The sequence below is a fragment of the Gymnoscopelus braueri genome (genome assembly GCF_963280865.1).
Source record: "Gymnoscopelus braueri genome assembly, chromosome: 1".
Taxonomy (NCBI): Eukaryota; Metazoa; Chordata; class Actinopteri; order Myctophiformes; family Myctophidae; genus Gymnoscopelus; species Gymnoscopelus braueri.
The window spans coordinates 7,686,516-7,693,268 of NC_137603.1; positions in this window are offsets into that span (position 1 = coordinate 7,686,516).

A 6,753-nucleotide genomic window follows, 5' to 3' on the forward strand; every position below is an offset into this window, starting at 1 on the left:
TGGGGTGGTTACCAGATCATGGTCCCTCCCTCTAGTGTTGTGGCCGTGGGTGTCACTCACTCTGGAGAAGTAGTTAGTCAGGTACAGTGGTGTAAAGTAACTAAGTACATTTACTTAAGTACTATACTTAAGTAGAATTTTGAGGTATTTGTACTTTACTTGAGTATTTCCAATTTTCAATACTTTTACTTCTACTCCACTACATCTCAGAGGCAAATATTGTACTTTTACTCCACTACAATTATTTGAAAACTTTAGTGACTAGTTACTTTTCAAATATAAATTATGATATTATGAAACATACATTAACCACTTCAGCCCTATTTTATACCTAGGCTATTTGAAAATAGCCACCACTGGTCAGGTATGAGGGTATAGAGGCTATTGAGGGTATTGAGGGCACTTGAGTATCTTAAATAGGCTACCAATCCCATTGATATTTGCTTATTCAAATTTGGATTTGAATTAGATATTTGCTTAACCCTGTCGTGCTGGTGAGTTACTGTAGGCCTACTGACCAGGGGCGTAGCACCAAATTCTGGGCCCTGGGGACAAAGATTCACTGTGGGCCCCCCTATGTTTTTATTTCTTTAAAAAATACCAAAAAAATACTTTTCTTTTTTTTTTTTTTTTTTTGGGGGGGGGCCCTATTAACTCAGTCCCACTTACACCCCCCCTGTGACGCCCCTGCTACTGACTCAGCTGAAAAAACATTGGTGGAAAAAGTACAACATTTTTTTTTGTAAGTAAAAGTATCAATACTGCATTGTAGAAATACTCTGTTACAAGTGAAAGTCCGGTTTTCAAGATGTACTTGAGTAAAAGTATTGGCATCAAAATGTACTTTAATGTAATTAAAAGTACTCATTATGCAGAATGTCCCATTTCACAAGGTATCATAATTGTGTATAAAATTTTAATGTATAAAAATCTTTTGAAAATAGCAGATCTACAAGCTCACAACGGGTCGCACCGCGACGCGCTTTGAGCTTGTAGATCTGCTATTTTCAAATAGCCAAAGTTTAAATAGGGCTACGGGTTAATGTATGTTTTGTTTTGTAATAATAATTCAAATCTACAAAGTAACTAAAGTTTTCAAATAATTGTAGTGGAGTAAAAGTACAATATTTGCCTCTGAGATGTAGTGGAGTAGAAGTGCAAGTATTGAAAATGGGAAATACTCCAGTAAAGTAAAAGACAAGTACCTCAAAATTGTACAGTACTTGAGTAAAAGTACTTAGTTACTTTCCGCCCATGTGAAAAACATATGGGGGGGGGGGGTACACCAGTAAAGAAAATTTGAGAGGACCACTGGTTTAGTGCATGTCAAAAACTGTACAGACAACACTATAAGAAAAACGAAAAAGTGACTTTGATAACCAGACTGAAAACATAAGGGTTACCAACGATTCACTGACCTTCATATGAATGAAAACAGACAGACAGACAGACAGACAGACAGACAGACAGACAGACAGACAGAGAACCATGTATAACTGTAGTATATAGCCTACTCATTTAAAACGGAAAACATCCCCCACATAGGTTGTGCTAACTTAATACCAACACTGCACTCTTTGTTAGGGCACGGCACACTAGAATAGGGAGGGGCCAGGGCAGGGTTTAATGTAAGGGTCACAGCAGTACATAAGGAGCAGTGATGGAAAAAAGTACTCACATTTTGTACTTAAGTAAAAGTATCAATGCGGCAATGTAGAAATACTCTGTTACAAGTAAAAGTCCGGAATTCAAAATCTGCATGAGTAAAAGTACAAAAGTATTGGTATCAAAATGTACTTAAAGTACCAAAAGTAGAAAGTACTCATTATGCAGAATGTCACTTTTCACAAGTTTTCAAATGTATCAAATCTTTTGAAAATAGCAGATCTACAAGCTCCCAATGCGTCGCATTGTGAGCTTGTAGATCGGCTATTTTCAAATGGCCGAAATGTACATAGGGCTGAAGTCTACAAAAGTAACTAGTAACTAAAGTTTTCAAATAATTTTTGTGGACTAAACGTATAATATTTGCATCTGAGATGTAGTGGAGTAGAAGTAAAAGTACTGAAAATTGAAAACGCTCCAGTAAAGTAAAAAAAAATACCTCAAAATTGTACTTAAGTACAGTACTTGAGTAAATGTACTTCGTTACTTTACACCACTGATAATAAGGAGGCACCAGATAATTATAGCACTACTAAAACTTGAAGGAGGAAAAACTGTGGCTGCGCTGTTTAGTGTATCACAGCATCAGCCTAAAATAGTAAAAGTAATACTTAAAACAACTAAATCTAAGGTGAAAATACATCACAGGACCAGTCAGTGTCACGTTAAAATTCCAGGAGCAGGTACTGTACATAATCTCATGTGAACCACCAGAGCAAAGAGCATAAACCTTTAAGAAGTTGTGTTTAAAGAATATCACCTAATTCAGTGGTTCTCAACCAGTGGTCCGGGGACCACCAGTGGTCCTTGGTGGGGTACCAGGGGGTCCCCAGCAAAATTAGTTAACATAGCATGACAATCATTTAACCACTTAGCTTTGGCTATTCAAAAATAGCAGATATACAAGCTCATAGCGCACGGCACCGAGTGCCGCGCTATGAGCTTGTAGATCTGCTATTTTTGAAAAATCTTGAAAATGTGTGCAAATCTTTGAATATAATGTTTTTTAAAGCGAACATTCTTAACTCAAATCTTTGCTTCTGGGGGTTACCTGGCACCAAACATTTTCAGATGGGGGTCCGCAGACAAATGTATATCAATTTAGGGGTCCTTGGCCTGAAAAAAGGTTGAAAACCACTGACCTAATTCATAAAACATCTACAAGAAACCATCATTTAGACAATAAAAAAAAAGCCCAGCTGCTTACCTCCCAGGTATGGTTGTATCCCCAGTAGGGGAGGAGCTTGGGGTTCAAATGATTCTGGTCACCATGGCAACTCTAAAATACACAGAATCAGTCAATGTTACTTACATCCAAATCACAGCCACAGGTTGATCATAAGAACCACATCATTTGATGACCAGCGGACCGGTAGGCAGCGGTTTCGGTAGGAGACACAAAGGAGACTCTTTGTGTCTCCTACCGGAACCGCTGCCGGCCGGTCATCAAATTATTGTCTTAGGAATGCGACAAAAAACTAAAACATATCCATGAATTCAAGTCTCCATGGGGTGACTAATCCATAGAAAAAATGTCTTTTTGGGGGTGAACTATCCCTTTAATTTATTTAGTTCCTACCTTTAGTTCTTTCAAATAGAACACCACCTGGGGGGGGGGGAGAGAGAGAGAGAGAGAGAGCGAGAGAGATGAGCAGTTTACAAGACACACAAGTGTAGCCTTGCAGAAGAGGCATTGTTCATCCAAACCTCCTGTAGAGGTCGCTGTCAGGCTGCCACAGTGCTCCAATTAAAGCAGAATGTTGTCTTGTCTATATGCTTATTAAGTGTCCCCTAATATCTGTATATTAAATATAGACATTGCATCACCATAAAAACCAAAAGGCACAGCCAGCCTGGGCCAAAACAAATGCATTGTGTAGCACTGTGTCAGACCACAGCATAGCTAATCATAATCATTCACTCAAACAGATGTGTCAGACCTCAGGCCATAATAATACAGCAGTTTTAACAAGTAGCTTAGAACAGTGGTTCTCAAAGTGGGGTCCGTCCATCATGGACGTTCCAAATGGACCCTTACAGGTCTGTAACTCTGAGAGCAGTGGTGGAAAAAGTACTCAAATTTTTTGCTTTAGTAAAAGTATCAATACTGCAATGTATAAATACTCTGTTACAAGTAAAAGTCTGGAATTGAAAATGTACTTGAGTAAAAGTACACAAGTATTGGTATCAAAATGTACTTAAAAGTACCCAAAAGTAGAAAGTACTCTTTATGCAGCAGAATGTCCCATTTCAGAAGTTTTCAAATGTATAAAGATCTGTTGAAAATAGCAGATCTACAAGCTCACAATGCGTCGCATTGCATGCATTGTGAGCTTGTAGATCTGCTATTTTCAAAAGTAGCCTTAGATCAAGACTCTCGTAGATGTATTGTATCGATTTTTACATTTTCTTCCCTTGGAATGTCACCAGTAAAGCCCGTATTTCTCCACCAAACATGTACAAATGCAATATATAAGGTGCTTACCCGCTTGCCCCAAATATTAACTAGGTGTCCGGCGTGTTTGTGCAATGTATCAGTCCTTTTTTCTTTTTTTCCCGAACGCCATATTTTTTCACCTCGTTTACTTCCTGTTTAGAATTAGTGTAATTCCAGCTTTCACCGGATGCGCCCCGTCAAACAGAATCGGCCACAGACGGGATTAAAACACTTCTTTATTGAAGAATATGAACTAATTATTGCACAAACACACCGGACACCTAGTTAACATTTGGGGCAAGCGGGTAAGCACCTTATATTTTACATTTGTACATGTTTGGAGAATTACGGGCTTTACTGGTGACATTCCAGGGAAATCTGGGGGTGGTGGTCGCTAAGACTCTCAAAGCTATATAGAAATGTCAAAATCGATTAAATACATCTACGAGAGTCTTGATCTAAGGCTAGGCCTACACAGGTGTGTTAATGATAATGATTTGAGTTCCCATTAGCATTAAAACAGAGTCAGCTGGCTGCTGCTGCTATTAATTAGTATCAATTCGCTGCCTTGAAAAAGTTCTGTAATCCAATAATCTAAGCAAAATATAGAAAAGTCAAAGTTCCATTTCTTACCTTTGTCGTGTTCTTCTTTGTTACGTGTCCATGGCATGATTTAGGGCCTAAATTTCATCACAGTTAAGCTGTTTCTCAAGCTCTGTTTCTCAAGCCGTCTCTGAAGCCCCAAACTCAGATATATTTATATTCATATTCATATATTATGCTTAATTCATAACAACTCATAATAATTTGTATTAAAAAAAAGATTCATAACTTGGTAGTAGCCTAGTATGAAGCCGAAAAGAAAACATCCACACGCTTAACAACACGTCGTTCGAATTGTTGTTGTCTCCATCCATCCCTGTCTCCATCCATCCCGTGTTTTTTGAAGAAAATGTTGAAATGAAAAGTAATATTTTTAATAGAATTCACCTCTTGTTCTACAATTATGTTTTTTCCACCTTTCATTTTGTAAGAACTGCGTCACTGACACGTCGACGTCTCTGCATCAAACAACAACATTATGACTGAAGCTCCCGAGCCGAAAACAGCAGATCTACAAGCCCACAGGTGTCACAGATACAAGCTGTGGGCTTGTAGGTCTGATATTTTCGGCGCTCACAGACAGCTCAAGCGTCACGTCGCTTGAAAATGCCAGCTGTAATCTGATTGGACAAACTGAAAAAATAAAATAAAACAATCCATTAAATAAATAATTGATTGATTGATTGAATACTTTATTTAGAAAGACATGGTAAAAGTACATGGAAGTACAATTCACAATACAAATTCCTCTAAACTGCTCATAAAAGCACTTGGCTTATTTAAAATGAGATCCCTGTGCACTCAAATCATGATGACATTTAAGAAGACATAGCCTACAAATATACACTACTATAAAGAACGTCATACAATCAGTTTACAGGTTACTGGTATGAAAAACAAGAAATATGCACAATAGACAGTTTTAGGGGGAGGGGAGGGGGGGGGGGTAGGTTAAGACTTTGACAGGGGTCAATTTGGAATTGCAGCCTCCTGAAGGTGATTCTTTAGGGCAGTTTTGAAAGTGAGTAGGGTTTTACACTCCTTTATTCCTTTGGGTATAGGGCATTCCACATTTTTGTTGAATAGCATGAGAAAGAGTTCATTCCCTTGTTTGTGCCAAATCTGGGTTGAACATGATCAGTGCAGCTGCCTCTGGTGTTATGATTGTGGACTTCATTTACGTTTTGGAAGTATTTTGACAAATACAGGGGGATCCCAAGGTTGTGTCGAATCGTGTAGACTAGGCCCATAGCAAGTTGCCGTACTCTGTCCTCAACCCTGAGCCATCCAACCCTAGCAAAGTGAGCAGGGGTTAGATGGGTTGTTGTATGATTGAGGCCAAGAAGTAGCCTTACCAGTTTGTTTTGGGATGTCTGGAGCCTTGTTTTTAAGGCCTTATAGTGGTGTTGTGATACCATGAGAAGCATGCATAGTCGAAATGACAATGGATGAGGGCCCATGCGAGAATCTTCAGGGTATTCTTACTGACTAGAAAGTTGATCCTTTACAGAAAACGTGTTCTTTGATTGACCTTTTTGATGACTCTTTCTGCCATCTTATCACCGGAGAGGTTTGCCTCCAAGATGGAACCCAGGTAGGTAATTTCCTCCTTTCTTGTGATAATATTGCTTTGATTGTGAAGCTCTCAGCCTTGTTAAGGTTAACACCCAAAGAGAATGGATTCGGTTTTACCCAGGTGTAATGATACTTTGTTGTCAGAGAGCCAGATGCGGATCGTATCGCGTTCAGAGCTGAGTGATGTTTCAACCTGCAGCCTGTCCCTGTCCGAGACCAGCAGAGTCGAGGCATCTGCGAACAGGAACAGGTTGCAGTCGCAAGCTGATGACATATCGTTCACATATATCAGGAACAGTAAAGGTCCTAGTATACTTCCTAATATACTTATCCTAGTGTACTTCATAACACATTTGTTATTTGTATTTACCACAATTTGTATATGAACCTCTGCTGCATTATTTATTTTCCCCTTTTGCTTGTAGTTATTTATTTATATGATCATTTAATTAAATGTTGTATCCAACAAGCCT